Here is a 20,965-nt window from a genome sequence, read left to right as displayed (position 1 = left end):
CTTCTAATTGATACCAAAACCATTGAAAAGCAAGGAAAGGCTTTTCCTCTATAGCCAAACCATGGCAAGACACAACAAGGCTAGACTAGTCAAGTCAAAGCTAGACAGTGTTGGCTTACCTCCAATAGCCAAGCAATGGCAAAACAAGGAAATGAAAGGGAAGTCAAGGCAAGAAATTTCAAATAAAGGCAAAGCAAACCTAGCTTTGATTTGATAGCCAAGGCAAGGCAAAGCAAGTCAAGGCTTGCCTTGGCATAGCTTTACTGTACTTGTCTTCTTTACAGTAAAATAAAGTAAAGCCATGGAAATGTACAGCCAGGCATGGTAAGGCAAGGCATGTCTTGACTTGGCTAGAATTAGCTTGGCTTTTCTTCACATCAGGCCATAGAAAGGCAAGAGGAGACAAGGCACAGCAACTTGGTTTGATCTAAATTGGATTATAAATAGCCAAAATATGAAAAGGCAAGATAAATTAAGGGAGGCAAGAGAAGACTTTGCTGTGATTGCCTTGCCTTGGCTAATAACTAATAGCCAAGGCATGGAAAGGCAATGTAATACAAGGCAAAGCAAAGCTTGGCCTGGTTTGGCTTCCTCTCAGTAGCCATGTCATGGCAAAGTAAGACAACCCAAGGCAAAGCAAGGTAGGATAAAGTCTGGCTTCCATTTGATAGTCAGGACACAGCAAGGCAAGACAACATAAGCCAAAGGAAGGCAAGGTACTGCTTGCCTTCTGCTCAATAACTACATCACATCCAGGCACCATAACATAAGCAAGGCAAGTCTTGGATTTGCACATCTTCCTTTCTTATGGTATGTTTATATCTGGATAGGCAAGGCAAAGAAGACTTGAAGGCATGTCTTGAATTGGCTTGACCTGGCTTTTTCTCAATAGGCAATCCATGTCAAGGCAAGGCAATAAAAGGCATGGCTAAGCTAGACTTTCTTGGTTTCTCCTAAACAGCCAATCTATGAAAGCCAAAGCAAGGCAAGGCCAGGCAGACAAGCAAGAGAGAGAAGGAAAAACATGGCTCAGCCTGGTTTGGCTTGGTTTCTCCTAGAAGCCAAGCCATGGGAGTCAAGACAAGGCAAGGTAAGACAAAACTGGCCTTCTCCTTGATAGCCAAACCATGACAAGGTTAGGCGAGGCATAGCAAAACAAAGGTAGTAAAGGCCATTCTTGGATTCGTCTTGAGAGCCAAGGCATAGCAATGCAAGCCAAGACAAGGCACAGAAAGAGCATGTTTTGCTTCCTCTGTATATTCAAATCATGGAAATTCAAGGCAAGTACCTCCAAGAATGAGCTAGGTCTAGCTTCCACTAATAGCCAAGCCATGATGTGGTAAGGCCAAATAAGACAAAATTTGGATTGGATTGGCTTAGATTGGCCTGGCTTATCAATATGCCAGCAAGCAAAGCTGCCTTGACTTCCTTGCCTTTCCCCAATAGGTAAACTATGGAAATCAAGGGAAACCAGATACAAAATGCATTCCCAGTATGCTCAACCTATGGAAAGGCAAGACAAGTTACAGCAAAGCAACAAGGCAATACTCAGTTTCCCCTTGATAGTCAAAACATGGAAAGGAAAGGTTTGGCTTCCTCTCAATAGCCAAGCAATGTATTCTAAGTAAAGACAAGCCATAGTAACTGGCCTTTCAATAGATAGCCAAGAATTGTGAGACAAAGCAAAGTAAGGCAAAACAACTCAAGCCTCATTCTATAGTCAATCCGTGGCAAGGCAAGGCAAGGCAAGGCAACAAAAGGCAAGGATAGTCAAGGCTTGGCTTTCCCTTTATGACCAAGTCATATTAATAAAGACAAGGCAAGTAATGGCAATGACAAGCAATGTTTTCCCCTCCATTGCTAAGTATGAGGGAAGGAGTTTGGAAAGTTTACAGATACAAGAAGGAAAAGTCTTAGATTGTTTTAAGCAGAGTTTAATGGGTAATTCTGGAGGAAACTCAGAAGACCAGAATGTCAAAAGACAGTGGACACTAAAAACGATACTCATGAGGTTTAGAGGAAAAGGAGGACTCTATTAGAAATTGGACTAGAGGCCATTTGTGTTACATTATGGTAAAGAAGTTGTCTTCATTTTGCCAATATCCCAAAACTTTCTGAGGCTGAATGGACTAATTTATCTGGAGGTAGAAATTTCAAGATAGCATAGCATTCAGGGTATATCATGGATATTTCTAGCAGTATTTGGTCAAGTTTTCTGTGATAATAAGCTGAAAGCAGAGAAAAAGAATTAAAAACCCAGAAGTTTGGCAAAAAGTGACTAAAATTGGGGTTAAGGAAAATATGGTAAAGAGATTACAACAATCACCTTCCCCAGAAACAATAGGAAAGATGACTTGATGATGTCCCAGGAAATATCAAAACCACACTCATCTCAGGATAAAGGGTGTAAAAATAAAATTTTCTTTGAGAATACACCAGTGGGGCACTCTTCCTGCATAGAGAACTCTAGGAATTTGTTTCACCATGATCAGTTACCTGGGCACTCAGAGATTGCTACAGCTGTGATCCCCAGGAGGCTTTGCTTGACATGATTTTAGATCTTGGCATTAATCACAAGATGCTGATTCTGCAGAATTGCATGATTTTGGAGTTAGGGTGTCATGGAGGGTTCCACTGCTTATTGTATTTACATTGTTTCAAAAGAAGGCCTGAGAGAGCAGGCAAAGTGTAGCAGGGTCAGATTCTCTGTGGACTGACTCTCAGAGAGTGATGAGCAAAGAAGTGAGCAGAAACCCAAAGCTTCAGATTAAGAGATGCCAGTCACATGGGATGTCTACCACAGAAAGTTGTAGGAATTGAGAAGAGGTCAGGTAGGCTGCAATCAGAAGTCCCTGGGAGGAGGAGAAATGTTTCTCTCAGGTGGTTTCCTTGGCTTGATCTCAGGTTATGGCTGCTATGTGAAGTTTTCCATGTGTGGAAAACTGCACCCACATTTCTCAGACTGATGCATTTCTGAGGATTCTAAGGACCCAATTTTAGTGCATTAGTGCATTGTAATAATTCTCCCTGGCCACATTTATGAGATTTATTGATCAGCTCTGAGGAGTCAAGGGCTGAAAAAAAAATGGCCCTTGTTGCACTGCTAGAGAAGCAGGACAGGATAAATTAAATATTTTTCCACAGAAATAGTAGACACACAGGATTTAAGTGTGCCAGTTTTAGGCAGTCTGAAAACATTACTGCTAGAAGATGGTAAAGGAAATATGTAGTATTAGAATAACTCTTTTTATTATGATATTTTACTATGAGTTCTTTTTAGTACATTGTATACATAATTGTAGGGATGCATCCTGACATTCATAAATGTGTAGAACACAGTTTTTGCCATTGAAATTTCCATATTATGCCCTTTTTTCTTCCCTTCTCCCTCCCCCAATCTCCTTTCTCTACTCTAGTGGTCTTCATTCAATTTATTCATTTTTAATTGATACATTTTAGCTATATATAAAATTACAATCCATTGTGCTATATTCAGACATTCACTTTGTATTATTCTTTGACTTATAAACAATAATTAGTTATTTCTTATAGTTCTGAAGGATGGAGAGTTCAAGATCAAGTTTCTGTCATTTACATGGTCTGTCTTAGTCCTGTTCTTTGTAGTCAGTGCCTTCTCTCTTCATTCTGGTGGTGGAAGGAGCTAGAAAGCTCTTCAGGGTCTCTTTCTCTTTTCCAATTGACACATTATAATTGTCTACATCTATGGGGTACACTGTGATATTGCAATCAATGAATACAATTTGCAGTGACCTACTCAGGATAATCAGTATCCTTCTAAAACATTTATCATTTCTTTGTGTTTAAAACATTTATACTCCTGTCCTCATTTTTCACAAAATAAATAATATTTTTGTTAATAATAGTCATCCTAATATACTATAGAACACTAGTCCTGGTTCTATATATATATATATATATATATATATATATATATATATATATATATATATACACACATACACACATTGTCTTTTTAGTTATACATGATGGTAGAGTCTCTTTTGACACAGTTATTCAAAGATGGAGTTATTCTTCCTAAATAGTATCCCAGTCTTGTGCATGTACACAATGTTGATATTTTACTGTGGTGGATTTATATATGTACATAAGAAAATTATGTCAGATTCATTCCACTGTCTTTCCTATTTCTATCCCTATCTTTTCCCTTCAATATTCATTGTCTAATCCACTGAACCTCTATCTCCTCCTCTTGTTGTGTGTTAGCATCCACATATCAGAGAGACCATTCAACCTTTGCTTTTGAGAGATTGACTTATTTCACTTAGCATGATATTCTCTAGATCCTTTCATTTACCAGTAAAAGTCATAAATTATTCTTCTTTATGGCTGAGTAATAAATCTTTTTTGAGGTGGTGTTCATAGCTCAGCTCCAGGCTCTGAATGGATCGTGAAATGCACATTCATGGAAACCTATATGATTTTTGATGTCCCAGAAAGCCTCACTCATGAGGGCACTGCTGGCCTAACCTTTGGGAATAGGAGTTACACTCCCCTATACAGGCTAAGGACAGTTTGATTATTCTCAGCTGGGGTTGGTTCTAGGAGCTAAATGAAGAGACTTGTCTGACTCAAACCATTAGGAGAAGAATCTGGAAACACTCAGGATTCAGTGTTCCAATGGTAGGCAACTTGACTCAATTTGTGGTAGAAAGAGCTGTAAAGAAATTCCTGGAAATAGGAGAAACATTTGAACAAATATGTCTAGGCCAAAAGTTGGAGGCAGGATACATAGTGCACATGCTTAGACTCCTGATCCCAGAATGGGATCCCAGTCACATTCCTGAGGTTTCTTTTGGCCCAAATGTAAATATTGCAATAACCCCTTCTTCAACAGAGTTAGAAGGGGAGAGTTTGGTCACATGTAGGGAGCCAGCAGACACATGAAGGGACTTGCCTGTGATAACCCTACATGCAGCTTAGAAAAAAATGAGATAAAGGATTCACTAAAAAGTAGAAAAAAAATTGAGAATGCAAGCTTGCCATTTTCAGGCCATCTGAATTCCTTTCTTGCAGGAATAATGAGAAATAATTTCCAAGAATGAGGAGAAAATGTTCTCCACAGAAATGGGAGTTGCTTGGCCTCATGTTGGTGGTGGCATGTGATGCATGCAGACCTGGATCCCTGAAACTAGGATTTGGCCCCAGAAAGCCACATTCCTGAGGTTTCCTTGGTCCCAAACTTGGCTCAGTGAAATACTCCTCCCATAGCCATACTTAGGAAGTGATGAATTGATTGCAAGTGGGATCCAGGTGCTGGATATAAAGAAAATGAAGGGTAAATAGAAGTCAAAGTTTTTCTAAAGAAATAGCATACACCAATGCTGCAAGAGTGCCAGTCTCTGATAGTCTGAGGTGACTTCTGGCATAAGGGTGAGGAAGTAATTCCTAGGCAGAGAACAACACTTTCTATCAGGGGACAGTCTTGGCTTGACTGCAGATTATGAATGGGCTGTGATGTGCTCATGTATGAAAACCTGCAATAAGTCTGATGTCTTATAAAGCCATGTTTATGAGGAGTTCTGAGGATTCTTCTGGCACATCTTTTGGACTTGTGAATTACCTTCTCTTCTCCTAGCCAGTTTTATAAAGAGATCTATTATTCATAGCTGGATATCCAAGGACTGGATGAAGAACCTTACTGCATCCCAACTACTAGGAGAAGCAAAAAGAGTGGAAGTAAAATTTTTGCCACAGAAGCAGGTGATACTCAGTCTCCAACTGAGCCAGCTGCAGGCAACCTGAGGCCATTTATGGTATGAAGAGGGATAAAGAAATTCCTGGAAATATAAGAAATATTTATATTAGTGAGGGTGCTTGGATAGGCCAAATATTTGTGGTGACATGTAAAAGTTGCATGCAGGGAGATCTGTTCCTACTAGGACCAAATTACAAAGGCACATTCCTGTAGGTTCTTATGGCCCAAACATGAACATTAGAGCTTTGCTTCCCCTGACAAGACTTAGAAGATTGGTCACATGTGGGTATCAGGACCCCCATAAAAGTACTTTACCTGTGATAACTCTAGGATCAGTTTTCTAAAGTTGAGATAAATTTTCTTTTAAAGTAGGTGAATCAGGATAAAAACTTGCCTTTTACACACAACCTGAGGATATTCTTGCTACAAAAACAGAGGAAGAACGTCCTAAAAGAAGCCTAGGTTCTCCTGGTCATTGGATGTCATTGGTCCCAAGTTTGGGTCTGGGTGTGAAGTTCATATGGATGGATAAGTGCACCCAGGATGAGGACTTGGAAAGTCACATCACTCAGGGTTGTTCTGGCCTATGATTTGCTTACTGGAATAATCCCCCCCCCCCCGTCAGGACTTCAGAGCTACATTGGTCACAGATGGGAGCCAGGGGATGGACCGAGAAGTTTTCTCTGCCTTAATTACTATTAGAAGGATGGTAAGCTAAATAGAATGTTTCCCACAGAAATTGAGGACAGCTGGGATTTAAGGTTTCTGGTTTCAGGCATTCTGAAATAATTCATGGCAGAATAGGGAACAGGAAATTCAGGGTGGGAGAGGGAATTTTTTCTCTGAGGAAGTGTCCTTGACTTGGCCCCAGGTTGGGCTGGGAACTGTGTAAGAGTGGAAACCAGCACCCAGTCTGGGGCCCCAGAAAGTACATTCCTGAGTGTTCTCTTGGCCCAATATTGGCACATTGGATTAATAATGCTACTCTGGACAAACTTAAAAGGAATTTGATTAGGCACAGTTTGGGAACCATATGCTAGATGAATAGATGCTATCTTGAGCAAGTTCCTGGGAAAATCAGGTTAAGCTGAAGTACACTTTTTTTCCATAGGAATTGGTGATGACCAGGATATAACAGCATCAGTGTCAGGACATATTAGACAATTGCTGTCAGAATAAAGAGGAATGAATTCTTGGGAGGAGCAGAAGAGTTTCTCTGAAGTTGTGAACTTGGCTTGGCTGCAGGCTGTTGGCCAGCGGTGATGTGTCCTTGTGCGGAAACTTGCATCCATACTGCTGTCCCAGAATCACATTTATTAAGGTCCTTTGGGCCCTAACTTGGGGCATTAAATTACCTAGCCAATCTAGGGAAGGTCATTAATTGCCAGCTGGTGCTCTGGGGCTGTACGAAGAGACTGGTGCCTCTTGAACTGCTAGTTCCAAGACACAGCACAACAAAAAGAATAAAGCCTAGACTGCATGCTAAGTTCTGGAGGCATAGTATTCAGGGTAACAGTGATCCAGGCTTGGTTCTATCATCGGCAGAAGATCAGGGTTGATGCTCATGACAAAGTGTGGCATCACCTAACACCCTCAGTACATTTGCTGGTCTCTGCCTTAGCCAAGGCCACTACAAGGAGAAGAAAAGTGTCTAAATATGCACTTGAATGCAAGGTAGCTTTAGTGAACTGTTGCAGCTTTCCTGCACACCCTGAACTGTGGGAGCTCCACCTCCCAGGTAAGATCATGCAACAACAACATCATAGGCACCACACCCACCTGGGATTAGGGGGCCCTGAAAATTCCCACTGTTATACCTTCCCTTCCCTTCACACCTGTGCTTAAAAGGAGGATTGGATTCCTAGGTTTCTGACAAGACCCTAGTTCTCCCACATTGACTGGAAATTGTCTCCTCAGATCTGCCAAGAAAATTTCACCTGAGCCATGTGGCATTGTGTGTGCATGCAATGCCCTGTGACCTGTGAAAACTGTGAGGTGTTTAGGACTTCCTGACTTCCCCTAGGCTGTGCCTCTCTGGCAAGTTGCTTTACCACAGGACTTCTCAGCAGGTCAGACCTATGTCTAGGGCAAGGGGTAGAAATATTTCTTCATTTGTACCTTCTATTCCACCCTCTTGGAGTTCTACCTGGTTATATTGTGCATGTACAAATCATGATCAAAGTGAAGTTGATGCAGATATACTAATGTTCTTCTTTCCACCAATCAGAACTGTCATTCTAACTCTTATACCCATGCATTTTTAGTAATACCAACAGCTTCCTCAATGTACTTTCATGACAAACATTTGTTGTTTCCTTTAAAGTTCAAAACTTGTCTGGACTCACTGGTACATGCATTTAATTCCAAGTGACTCAAGAGACAGAGGCAAGAGGATTCCAAGTTGAAGGCAAGTACCAGCAACTTAATGAGATGGCCTCAAAACTAAAAATAAGCAAGGCTTACGGATGTACCTATATTATAGAATGACTCTGTGTTCTTTTTCTAGAACTATAAAATAAATACATAAGCTAATTAATTAAATTTAAAGGGTCATAATATTTAAAAACTTAGGAAAAGTTTAAGTGTTTGATTACATTAGACTTCAAAACCCTGGTACCACCTACTAATGATTCTCTGCTTACTCTTTTCCCTAGAGTGCTCACTGGAGGCTATGGGAGCACATATATGGAGACCTATAAGCCATTTCAAACTACATATATTTGGCCACAATAAGCACTGGCCCTGATGCTTTCAAATGAATAATATAAACCTGGTAATGCTACAGGGAACAATTCCCAACACTCTGTCATCTTAGTAAGAACCTGCCTTTGGATCCCTCTGCCTCTTGTGATTCACTACTTCTCATACAAGTTGTTTTCAAACTGCACATATTCAGTCAAACTATGTGGTTAACCTACTAAGCCAACATGAAGAATGTGAATCTGTTGCTGTAACAAGAAAAATCACAATTACCTCTCTGTGAATGAAAGTACCTGCCTTTGAGATCTCCCAGCCAATACCCTTTCTTTGTGTGTGTTTGGGGAGAGGGGGATTACCAGGGATTGAATCTGGGGGAACCTGACCACTGAGCCACATTGCCATCCCTATTCTGTGTTTTTTAATTGGTTGTTCAAAACGTTACAATGCTCTTGACATGTGATATTTCATACATTTGATTCAAGTGGGTTATGAACTCCCATTTTTACCACGTGTACAGATTGCAGATTCACATTGGTTACACATCCACGTTTATACATACTTCCATACTAGTGTCTGTTGTATTCTGCTGCCTTTCCTATCCCCTTCCTATCCCCCCTCCCCTCCCTTCCCCTCTCATCACCTCTCTCTACCCCATCTACTGTAATTCATTTCTCTTTTTTTCCCTTTCCCCTCATATCCTCTTATATGTAATTTTGTATAACAATGAGGGTCTCCTTCCATTTTCATGCAATTCCCCTTCTCTCTCCCATTCCCTCCCACCTCTCATCCCTGTTTAATGGTAATCTTCTTCTCATGCTCTTCCTCCCTGCTCTGTTTTGAGTTGCCCTCCTTATATCAAAGAAGACATTCGGCATTTGTTTTCTAGGGATTGGCTAGCTTCACTTAGCATAATCTGCTCTAGTGCCATCCATTTCCCTGCAAATGTCATGATTTTGTTATTTTTTAGTGCTGAGTAATATTCCATTGTGTGTAAATGCCACTTTTTTTTTTATCCATTCATCTATTGACGAGCATCTAGGTTGGTTCCACATTCTAGCTATTGTGAATTGTGCTGATATGAACATTGATGTAGCTGTATTCCTATAGTATGCTCTTTTTAGGTCTTTGGGGAATAGTTCAAGAAGGGGAATAGCTGGGTTGAATGGTGGTTCCATTCCCAGCTTTCCAAGGAATCTCCATACTGCTTTCCAGATTGGCTGCACCAATTTGCAGTCCCACCAACATACATTAAGTGTACCCTTTTCCCCACATCCTCGCCAGCACTTATTATTGTTTGACTCCATAATGGCTGCCATTCTTACTGGAGTGAGATGGTATCTTAGAGTGGTTTTAATTTGCATTTCTCTGATTGCTAGAGATGGTGAGCATTTTTTTTTTGTGTGTGTGTATTTGTTGATTAATTGTATATGCTTCTCTGAGAAGTGTCTGTTTAGGTCCTTGGCCCATTTGTTAATTGGGTTATTTGTTTTCTTATTGTTTAATTTTTTTGAGTTCGTTGTATACTATGGATATTATGGCTCTATCTGAAGGGTGAGGAGTAAAAATTTTTACTCCTATTCTGTATTTTATTTAGAGATAGGATTTCACTGAGTTGCCTACAACTAGTCTTATGTGCTGCCAGGTTCAAGGGAGCATTGGAGCGTGGGTTTCCTCTGGCCTTTCCAACCTGTATGACCCCCTGCAAAATGGTCTCCATGCCAGAAATTCTCTATGCCGGAAATTTTGCTGATTTGTTAGGCTCAGTGTAGAGCTCTTGGTTGGTGTCTGCTGAATTCATGTATTGGACTTAGCGGCAAACTCATGGATCTAAGTTCCCAATCCAGTTTGGTGCTACTGTTGCATGGAGATACCAAAATGTCTCCACGCTGGGCTAAGATAGACCCAGCTGAATTTCATGCATTTTAATGAGTCAAATAGCCTCTAGATCAGCTCAGTGCAGGCTTCCCCTCTGATCCTGGTATTTCCCATGCCATGAATTCCCCAGCACTTTTTAATATTTTTCCATTTTGTCTACTAATTTTCCTCACAGTTTACAGGGGATTAGCTAAAATCCTCTTCTCATCTTTGTCTGATGTACCATCAGTTTCCCAGTCTTCAAGGTTATCTGTCCACTATTGAGTATCAGTCAAGTGCTTTTTTTTTCACTCCCCTCAGAGAGAAATAGTTTTCTCACTGAGTTCAGAATCATAGAGCTGTGAGAAAAGCCACTTTCCACTAATCCCAATGGAATATTGCTCAGCCATAAAGAAGAATAAAATTATAGCATTTGCTGGCAAATGGATGGAACTAGAGAATATCATGGTAAGCAAAATAAGCAATCCTCATCCCCCTCCAAGAAAAGGCCCCATATACTCTCTGTGGATACTAACATACAACAAGGAACAGGGACATGAAAGAATATAAATTCAATTGATTAGACAAAGGTAAACAAAGGGAAGGGAAAATGGATGGGAATAGGAAAGACAAAAGAATGGATCAGACATAACACTCCTATATTCATATATGAATATAAGACCAATGAATTTCTGTATCATGTCCAATTGCAGGAAAGGTATCCTAATTAGAATAAGTGGTGCTTAATGTATGTACAATATTTCAAAATAAAATCTACTGTCATGTAGATCTAAAAGGAACATTTTTTTAAAAAATGAAAATAAATAAATAAATAAATAAATGGAAGAACAGTAGTGATGGACAAAGGGACTAAGGGGACAGAAGAAAGCATGAAAAGAGGGAGTACTGAGTATTGAAATGAAGAAAACTACTTGTACTTATGAAAATGTTAACCATGACCCCACCATTATTTATAACTGGAACGCACTAAAAAACAAAAACAGGTTCAGAATTTGTCTTATTTTTTAAATCATTGAAATTAAATAGTAGTACATTTAACTAAAAAATCTAAATTTATTATAAGAACGTCAAATCTGTCAAATATGTATTCTATCTAAACTAAATTATATAAATAAATTATTTAAGACATAATTAAATAAAAAACAAACTATACACAGTATAAAAAATGTAATTAATTAAGAAAAATTAAAAGAAGCCGCTGAACTGGAAGTCTCCTATCAACCGCCGCCCTCACCATTGTTGCCCCTGATTCTTCAGCTGCAAGCCTGAGATCACCTGGACGTCTTCTTTCTGGGCTACCGCAGAAGTCACTGCCGTGCTGGAGGTCTCCTCTCGGGGCAAGGCCTCAGTTACCTCTGAGGTGAATTCCTTTGCTAATTCCGAGGTAGCTGCTGCTGAACTGGAAGTCTCCTGTCAATCAACCGCTGGCAGCACCCCAACCGCCATTGCTGTCTCTGATTCCGCTGCCGCCAGCCTAAGATCACCTAGAGATCTTCTTTCTGGGGTGCCCCAGAAGTCACTGCCGTGCTGGAGGTCTCCTCTGTGGGCAAGGCCTCAGTTACCTCTGAGGTGAATTCCTTTGCTAACTCCAAGGTAGCTGCTGCTGAACCGGAAGTCTCCTGTCAATCAACTGCTGGCAGCACCCCAAGCGACACTGCTGTCTCTGATTCTGCTGCCGCCAGCCTAACATCACCTGGAAGTCTTCTTTCTGGGGTGCCGCAGAAGTCACTGCCGTGCTGGAGGTCTCCTCTCTGGGCAAGGACTCAGTTACCTCTGAGGTGAATTCCTTTGCTAACTCCGAGGTAGCTGCTGCTGAACCGGAAGTCTCCTGTCAATCAACCGCTGGCAGCACCCCAACCGCCATTGCTGTCTCTGATTCCGCTGCCGCCAGCCTAAGATCACCTAGAGATCTTCTTTCTGGGTTGCCACAGAAGTCACTGCCGTGCTGGAGGTCTCCTCTCTGGGCAAGGCCTCAGTTACCTCTGAGGTGAATTCCTTTGCTAACTCCGAGGTAGCTGCTGCTGTGCCGCAGTCTGGCTGGGCACAATCAGGAGCCACTTGTCAAAAGAAACTAACTTTATTTTTAGAACCACACACGCCAAACAAAACAGCCTCTCAGGAAAAGCCCTCAGAGCCTCAACTGCCACCACCGGCTTTCCACAAGCCTCTCTCTCCCCCACAAGCTTCTCTCCACCTCTCACAATCCTCCTGCTCTTGAGGCCGATTGGCTGGGTCACGTGGGCGGAGCCAAAAAAGTCCCCCAATGAGCAGCTCCGTGGTCTGAAAGGGCAGGGAAACAGCCCAATGAGCATCACCGCAGAGGAGCCAATCAGCTAGATGTTGCTGGGGCCGAGGAGCCAATCAGCTAGATGTTGCTGGGGCCGCTGTGAGCCAATCATCAGCCGGCAGCTGGAAGTTTGCTGGCAGCTGGAAGTTTGCTGGGGCCCCTTTGGCTGTGGCTCTCAACATCTCCCCCTCTCTGTTTAAACAAAAAGCATGTGGCTTAGGGACCGTGCCTGCCTTAGGTTGTCCAATAGTACATATGGTCCTTACCCTTTAGGTTGGTACCATTGCAATTGGATCTTACCCGTCATTGACTACCAGTCCAATATACAGCCACACCTGTGGAGAGGTCTTTGTACCAAGAGGGGGGGTGAGGTTCTTTGCCTCACCTCTGTTGGCCCCCAAATTTTAGCTGGACAATCATGACAAGCAGAAGGGAGGAAGATACACCAAGCCAATTGAAGGCTCCTTTTGGAAAAATTGTACCACCGATGACATCATCAGCAAAAATACCCCAACACTACCACAAGTCGCTGCACCAACAGATAGTTCACAATGCATACAGGTGAGTTCACAATGTGTCCAGGCAAGTTCTGCAAGCAGTTCAGTGATGGCTATTGCAGAAGCTGTAGATTGGTTTTATCTTTGACTTCACCAGCACTGGGATGAAGATAGGAATTCTGGCAATAATGGCTAAAGAAAAAAAAAATTATTTAACATTACAGAAGGCACTAAAAGAAAACAATTTTCTTAACAATTTACATTGTCTTCACCAGCACTGGGATGAAGATAGGAATTCTGGCAATAATGGCTAAAGAAAAAATTATGTAACATTACAGAAGGCACTAAAAGAAAACAATTTTCTTAACAATTTACATTATCTTTAAGAGAATTATTAAATATAATGAAAAGGAAAGGTGAAAGTAAACAAACAGATCTGTTAACCTTCTTTTTTGTTTACATATTAAAACAATCCTCAACAGTTGTTTACCCAATTTAAATTAAACCATATAATTCACGTGAAAAAAAAATTTGGATCCATTTTATCATGAGCGCTCATCATATATGATATATGGACATACGTACATTCAAACATATAACACAAAACACAAGTGTGCACACATAATATAATACATACAACACATAACATTATAGTAAAGGCCTTATAACTTTTTACAGGTGAAATCTCCATTGCAATGTTTAAAAACTCTATAGTCAAAAAATAGAACTGATCAGCAAAACATTAACCTAGGTCTGTATGAGCTCAAAAAACAAAATAGAACTTCATGATATGGCAAAGGGCAATAATAAAATAGATATTGAAAAAAGCATCCTGATTCTGTTGCAGACGTAAGAATAGCCAAACTGGAGTTTTGGATATCAGTTGTTATGGATTTGAGCCAAATCATCTTCTTTTTGGTCTGTAGAAATCGCTTTAGTTAATCTTTCTGGAATCCAAATCGGCTGCTGTTCTCCCTGTGGAAACACATAAACAGACCCCCGACTCCAGACAATCACTGGGTCAGGACCTTGGTTAATCTCTCTGGAATCCAAATTGGCTGCTGTTCTCCCTGTGGAAACACACAAACAGACCCCCGACTCGAGACAATTACTGGGTCAGGACCTTTCCATTGTCCTGTTAGAATATCCTTCCAAAGTACCTTGGGCTTATGTACATTTTTTGGACACATATGCCTTTCCGCAGCACTAAGTCCTGATGAATCCAAATTTAAAAAGTTTAGAGTAAAAAGGGTTATTTTAAGTTTATCTTTGGGGAATCTATACCCCTACCCAATTCCTTCTTTTTGCTTTAATAAGTACATTTTAATAGTTTGATGAGCTCTTTCAACTATGCCTTGTCCCTGTGGATTGTATGGGATTCCTATTATATGAGTAATGCCAAATGTTGAGCAAAATTGTTTAAAAGAGGTAGAAGTATAACCAGGGGCATTATCTGTTTTTAACTGTTTTGGAACACCCACAGTGGCAAAATTTTGTAAGCAATGAGCTATAACATCTTTAGTTTTTTCTCCGGCATGAAGGGAGCCCATCAAAAATCCAGAAGAAGTATCAACTGTAACATGCAAATATTTTAATTTTCCAAATTCTGGCAAGTGTGTGACGTCCATCTGCCAAATATGGTTAGGTATCAATCCTCTAGGATTGACTCCAAGATTAACTTGTGGTAAAAAGGTCACACAATTTTGACATTGTTTTATTATTTGTCTAGCTTGTTCCTTAGTTATTTTAAAACGCTTTTGTAAAGTATTAGCATTGACATGGAACTTTTTATGAAAATTTATAGCTTCTTCTAGTGTAGAGAAAATATGTATGTCATGTGTAGTTTTATCTGCTAAATAATTGCCCAAACTAAGGGCTCCAGGCAATCCTGTATGTGCCCTGATATGTCCTATAAAGAATGGATCTTTTCTGTCCCAGATTAGATTTTGTATAGTGGAAAGCAAAGAGAAAACAGTAGAAGAAGGGGAAATCCTACCAGCATCTTCAAGAGATACTATAGCATTAACTACATACTGACTATCAGAAAATAAATTAAATACAGAATCTTTAAACATCACAAAAGCTTGTAAAACTGCATTAAGCTCTACCTTTTGAGCTGATTGTTTGGGTACTAAAAATGTAAAAGTTTGATCAGGGGTAACTACTGCTGCTGTACCATTATTTGACCCATCAGTGAATATATTTGGAGCATTCATGATAGGTGTTTTTCTTGTCATTTTTGGAAAAATTACAGGATGCAATGACCAAAAAGACAATAAAGGATTAGATGGTAAGTGGTTATCAAATGAAACATTAGATTTGCACATGATTATTGCCCAAGTATTTAACTCATTAGCTAACTCATCAATTTGATTCATAGTATATGGAGTAATAATTTTATTGGGAGAAATTCCAAACGCTCCCTTTGCTGCTTTTATTCCTTTGAGTATTAATTGTCCTACAGCCTCAGGATACCTAGTAAGAATAGTGTTAGGAGAATAAGATAAATGTATCCATAATAATGGACCTTCTTGCCAAAATACTCCTGTAGGAATATTTTTTGTTGGTAGTACAATAAATAATAAAGGCAAACTTATATCAATTTTATCCAAATGCATATTTTCCATATATGTTTCAATGATTTTTAATGCCTTTCTTGCTTCAGGCGTTAACATTCGGGGTGAATTTGGATCTGACGGACCTTTTAGGATATCAAATAAAGGTCCCAAATCTCCTGTTGGTATACCTAAATAAGGCCTTATCCAATTTATGTCTCCTAATAACTTTTGAAAGTCATTAAGTGATTTGAGTTGATCTACTCGTATTTGAATTTTTGGTGGACGGACCATGGTTGAGGATAATAGAACTCCTAAATAATTAATTGGAAAATTTAATTGTACTTTATCTATTGCTATCTCTAGATTATAATTTTTTAATAAGTTTGTAAGTGTGGCATAACATTCTAGCAATGTGTTTTTATCTTTGTGTGCTAATAATACATCATCCATATAGTGAAATATTTGTAGTTCAGGATTTTGATTTCTAAGTGGCTGGATTACTTTGTTAACATAAATTTGACACATAGTTGGGCTGTTAGCCATCCCTTGAGGGAGTACTTTCCATTCGTATCTCTGATCAGGACCTTCATGATTCAGTGCAGGGATAGTAAATGCAAAACATGGACTATCCTCAGGATGAATTGGAATTGAAAAAAAAATAATCTTTAATATCTATAACTAAAACGTACCAGGTTTTTGGCAAAGCAGACAACTGAGGAATCCCTGATTGAGCAGGTCCCATAATAACCATCTCATTATTAATGGCTCTTAAATCTTGCAATAATCTCCATTTACCAGATTTCTTTTTGATGACAAAAATGGGAGTATTATGGGGAGATACAGAAGGTTGTATATGTCCTTCCGCTAATTGTTGTTTGACCAGGTCATGGGCTGCTTGTATCTTTTCTTTAGTCAGGGGCCACTGAGGAACCCATACTGGTCTTTCTGATTTCCAAGTAATTTTTATTGTCTCAGTGGCCCTTTCTGAAAATCCAACCCATGTCTTTCTGTTCCTTGATCTATTTGTATTGGTGCTGCTATACCTTGTTCTTGTTTTTCTAATCTTTTTCCTTTCCTAAAACCTTGTCTAGTCATAATAGTGGGTGCATTTTGGTTGATGTTATTTGTTAATGTCAAACCTAATTGATCTAGGACATCTCGTCCCCATGAATTTACGGGAAGATGATCCAATACATATGGCTGTATAGTTCCTTCACATCCTTCAGGATCCTTCCAATCTAATACTATTGCACTTCTATGGGGATTAGTCGCCACTCCTAGGCCTCGAAGCGTTTGAGTGGCTTGTTGTAATGGCCAATGTTTTGGCCATTCTTGACGAGAGATGATGCTAAGGTCTGCACCTGTATCCAGTAGACCATTAAATTCATGTCCTTGAATATTTAGTTTTAGCATGGGGCGAGAATCTAAATTTAAAGAAAGCATAGCCCAGTCTACACCTGTGGAGCCTAATCCCTTGGAACCTCTTTCTACAGTACGACTGGAAAATTTATCATGTAGGCTGGGTATTATTAGTAACTGTGCTATTCTATCTCCTGGTGAAATTACTGATATACCCTTTGGAGAACTGGCTATAATTTTTATTTCACCTTCATAATCGGGATCAATTACCCCAGGACTTATCATAAGTCCTATTAGAGTAGAAGAGCTGTGTCCCAATAATAAGCCTACTGTTCCTTTGGGAAGAGGTCCTTTCACCCCTGTGGGAATGATTTGAACTCCCAACTCTGGAGTTAGTACTGCTGTGGCGGAGGCGCAGATGTCCAACCCTGCGCTCCCTCTGGTTTGTCTGATGAGGGATCTGATGGACAATGTGTCCTGGGCACTACCCTGATGGGGTTGCTGGGTTCCTCCAGTGCTCCGTATATTTGCGGTTTTGGGCCCCGGAGCATTGGGCCCCCCTGTCCATTTTTTGGCAATGGAGCCCGATGCCTTTCTTCACGATATCGTGGATAAACACCTGGTCCTTGTTCGTTTTTTGATAATGGAGTACCCTCTATGGTGGTTTGAGAACAGCATTCATTAGCCCAATGTCTCCCTCTACGGCATCGTGGGCAAATACCTGGTATTCTACTCCTTTGATACCTAGTTTAGTTAAACCCTCCTCCAATGGGGCAATTCCTTTTAAAATGTCCTGTTTGTTCACAATTGTAGCATGTTCTTGGCCTGGCATCTAAAGCTTGTTTTACTGCAGCTGCCACAATTTGCCCTTGTTCATTAATGTCTCTGGCATGTAAAGCCTGTTTTACTGCAGCTGCCACGACTTGCTTTCAAAGTGCTGCTTGAAGGTCTTAGGGTCTGGCATTTGTGTCGTACAGACAGTGCAGGTATATATTAAGACAGCTTTGGCAGCAGCCTTTTGGTCGAGTCCTTGTTTCTTCTTTTGTCCAGCCTGCTTTCTGGCATTTTTTTGCTGAGACTGAAGTCTCCTGTCAATCAACCGCTATCAGCACCCCAACCGCGACTGCTGTCTCTGATTCTGCTGCCACCAGCCTAAAATCACCTGGAAGTCTTCTTTGTGGGCTGCCACAGAAGTCACTGCCATGCTGGAGGTCTCCTCTCTGGGCAAGGCCTCAGTTACCTCTGAGGTGAATTCCTTTGCTAACTCCCAGGTAACTGCTGCTGAAACGGAAGTCTCCTGTCAATCAACCGCTGGCAGCACCCCAACCGCCATTGCTGTCTCTGATTCCCCTGCCGCCAGCCTAAGATCACCTAGAGATCTTCTTTCTGGGGTGCCGCAGAAGTCACTGCCTTGCTGGAGGTCTCCTCTCTGGGCAAGGCCTCAGTTACCTCTGAGGTGAATTCCTTTGCTAACTCCGAGGTAGCTGCTGCTGAACTGGAAGCCTCCTGTCAATCAACCGCTGGTAGCACCCCAACCGCCAATGCTGTCTCTGATTCTGCTGCCGCCAGCCTAAGATCACCTGGAAGTCTTCTTTCTGGGCTGAAGCAGAAGTCACTGCCGTGCTGGAGGACTCCTCTCTGGGCAAGGCCTCAGTTACCTCTGAGGTGAATTCCTTTGCTAACTCCCAGGTAGCTGCTGCTGAACCGGAAGTTTCCTGTCAATCAACGGCCGCTTGCACCACAACCGCTGCTGCTATCTCTATTTCTGCTGCAGCCAGCCTAATATCACTTAGAGATCTTCTTTCTGGGTTGCCGCAGAAGTCACTGCCGTGCTGGAGGTCTCCTCTCTGGGCAAGGCCTCAGTTACCTCTGAGGTGAATTCCTTTGCTAACTCTGAGGTAGCTTCTGATGAACCGGAATTCTCCTGTAAATCAATTGCCGCCTGCACCGCAACCGCCATTGCTGTCTCTGATTCCCTGATGCCAGCCTAAGATCACCTAGAGATCTTCTTTCTGGGATGCTGCAGAATTCACTGCCGTGCTTTAGGTCTCCTCTCTGGGCAAGGCCTCAGTTACCTCTGCGGTGAATTCCTTTGCTGACTCCGAGGTAGCTGCTGCTGAACCGGAAGTCTCCTGTCAATCAACTGCTGGCAGCACCCCAACTGCCACTCCTGTCTCTTATTCTGCTGCCGCTAGCCTAAGATCACCTGGAAGTCTTCTTTCTGGGGTGTCGCAGAAATCACTGCCATGCTGGAGGTCTTCTCTGTGGGCAAGGCCTCAGTTACCTCTTAGGTGAATTCCTTTGCTAACTCTGAGGTAGCTTCTGCTGAATCGGAATTCTCCTGTAAATCAACGGCCGCCTGCACCGCAACCGCCACTGCTGTCTCCGATTCTGCTGCCGCCAGCCTAAAATCACCTGGAAGTCTTCTTTCTGGGCTGCCCCAGAAGTCACTGCCATGCTGGAGGTCTCCTCTCTGGGCAAGGCCTCAGTTACCTCTGAGGTGAATTCCTTTGCTAACTCCGAGGTAGCTGCTGCTGAACCGGAAGTCTCCTGTCAATCAACCGCTGGCAGCATCCCAATCGCCACTCCTGTCTCTGATTCTGCTGCCGCCAGCCTAAAATCACCTGGAAGTCTTCTTTCTGGGCTGCCACAGAAGTCACTGCCATGCTGGAGGTCTCCTCTCTGGGCAAGGCCTCAGTTACCTCTGAGGTGAATTCCTTTGCTAACTCCCAGGTAACTGCTGCTGAAACGGAAGTCTCCTGTCAATCAACCGCTGGCAGCACCCCAACCGCCATTGCTGTCTCTGATTCCCCTGCCGCCAGCCTAAGATCACCTAGAGATCTTCTTTCTGGGGTGCCGCAGAAGTCACTGCCTTGCTGGAGGTCTCCTCTCTGGGCAAGGCCTCAGTTACCTCTGAGGTGAATTCCTTTGCTAACTCCGAGGTAGCTGCTGCTGAACTGGAAGCCTCCTGTCAATCAACCGCTGGTAGCACCCCAACCGCCAATGCTGTCTCTGATTCTGCTGCCGCCAGCCTAAGATCACCTGGAAGTCTTCTTTCTGGGCTGAAGCAGAAGTCACTGCCGTGCTGGAGGACTCCTCTCTGGGCAAGGCCTCAGTTACCTCTGAGGTGAATTCCTTTGCTAACTCCCAGGTAGCTGCTGCTGAACCGGAAGTTTCCTGTCAATCAACGGCCGCTTGCACCACAACCGCTGCTGCTATCTCTATTTCTGCTGCAGCCAGCCTAATATCACTTAGAGATCTTCTTTCTGGGTTGCCGCAGAAGTCACTGCCGTGCTGGAGGTCTCCTCTCTGGGCAAGGCCTCAGTTACCTCTGAGGTGAATTCCTTTGCTAACTCTGAGGTAGCTTCTGATGAACCGGAATTCTCCTGTAAATCAATTGCCGCCTGCACCGCAACCGCCATTGCTGTCTCTGATTCCCCTGATGCCAGCCTAAGATCACCTAGAGATCTTCTTTCTGGGCTGAAGCACAAGTCACTGCCGTGCTGGAGGTCTCCTCTCTGGGCAAGGCCTCACTTACCTCTGAGGTGAATTCCTTTGCTAACTCCGAGGTAGCTGCTGCTGAACCGGAAGTCTCCTGTCAATCAACCGCTGGCAGCACCCCAACCGCGACTGCTGTCTCTGATTCTGCTGCCACCAGCCTAAAATCACCTGGAAGCCTTCTTTTTGGGGTGTCGCAGAAATCACTGCCATGCTGGAGGTCTTCTCTGTGGGCAAGGCCTCAGTTACCTCTTAGGTGAATTCCTTTGCTAACTCTGAGGTAGCTTCTGCTGAATCGGAATTCTCCTGTAAATCAACGGCCGCCTGCACCGCAACCGCCACTGCTGTCTCCGATTCTGCTGCCGCCAGCCTAAAATCACCTGGAAGTCTTCTTTCTGGGCTGCAGCAGAAGTCACTGCCGTGCTGGAGGTCTCCTCTCTGGGCAAGGCCTCAG

General features: G+C 42.2%; 1 protein-coding gene across 1 annotated transcript in view; it reads left to right on the top strand.

Annotated features, from left to right (window-relative positions):
- LOC131424239 (putative ankyrin repeat domain-containing protein 19) overlaps nt 1-20,965 on the top strand; it is a 42,886-nt gene that overhangs the window by 1,312 nt on the left and 20,609 nt on the right. The gene's annotated exons all lie outside the window — the stretch shown is intronic.

This window comes from Marmota monax, unplaced genomic scaffold (genome assembly GCF_021218885.2).
Source record: "Marmota monax isolate L192 unplaced genomic scaffold, Marmota_monax_Labrador192_F-V1.1 WCK01_AAM20220418_F8-fsc00376, whole genome shotgun sequence".
NCBI lineage: Eukaryota > Metazoa > Chordata > Mammalia > Rodentia > Sciuridae > Marmota > Marmota monax.
The sequence above is the reverse complement of the archived record's forward strand: the minus strand, read 5'-3'. Positions and strand labels throughout refer to the sequence as shown.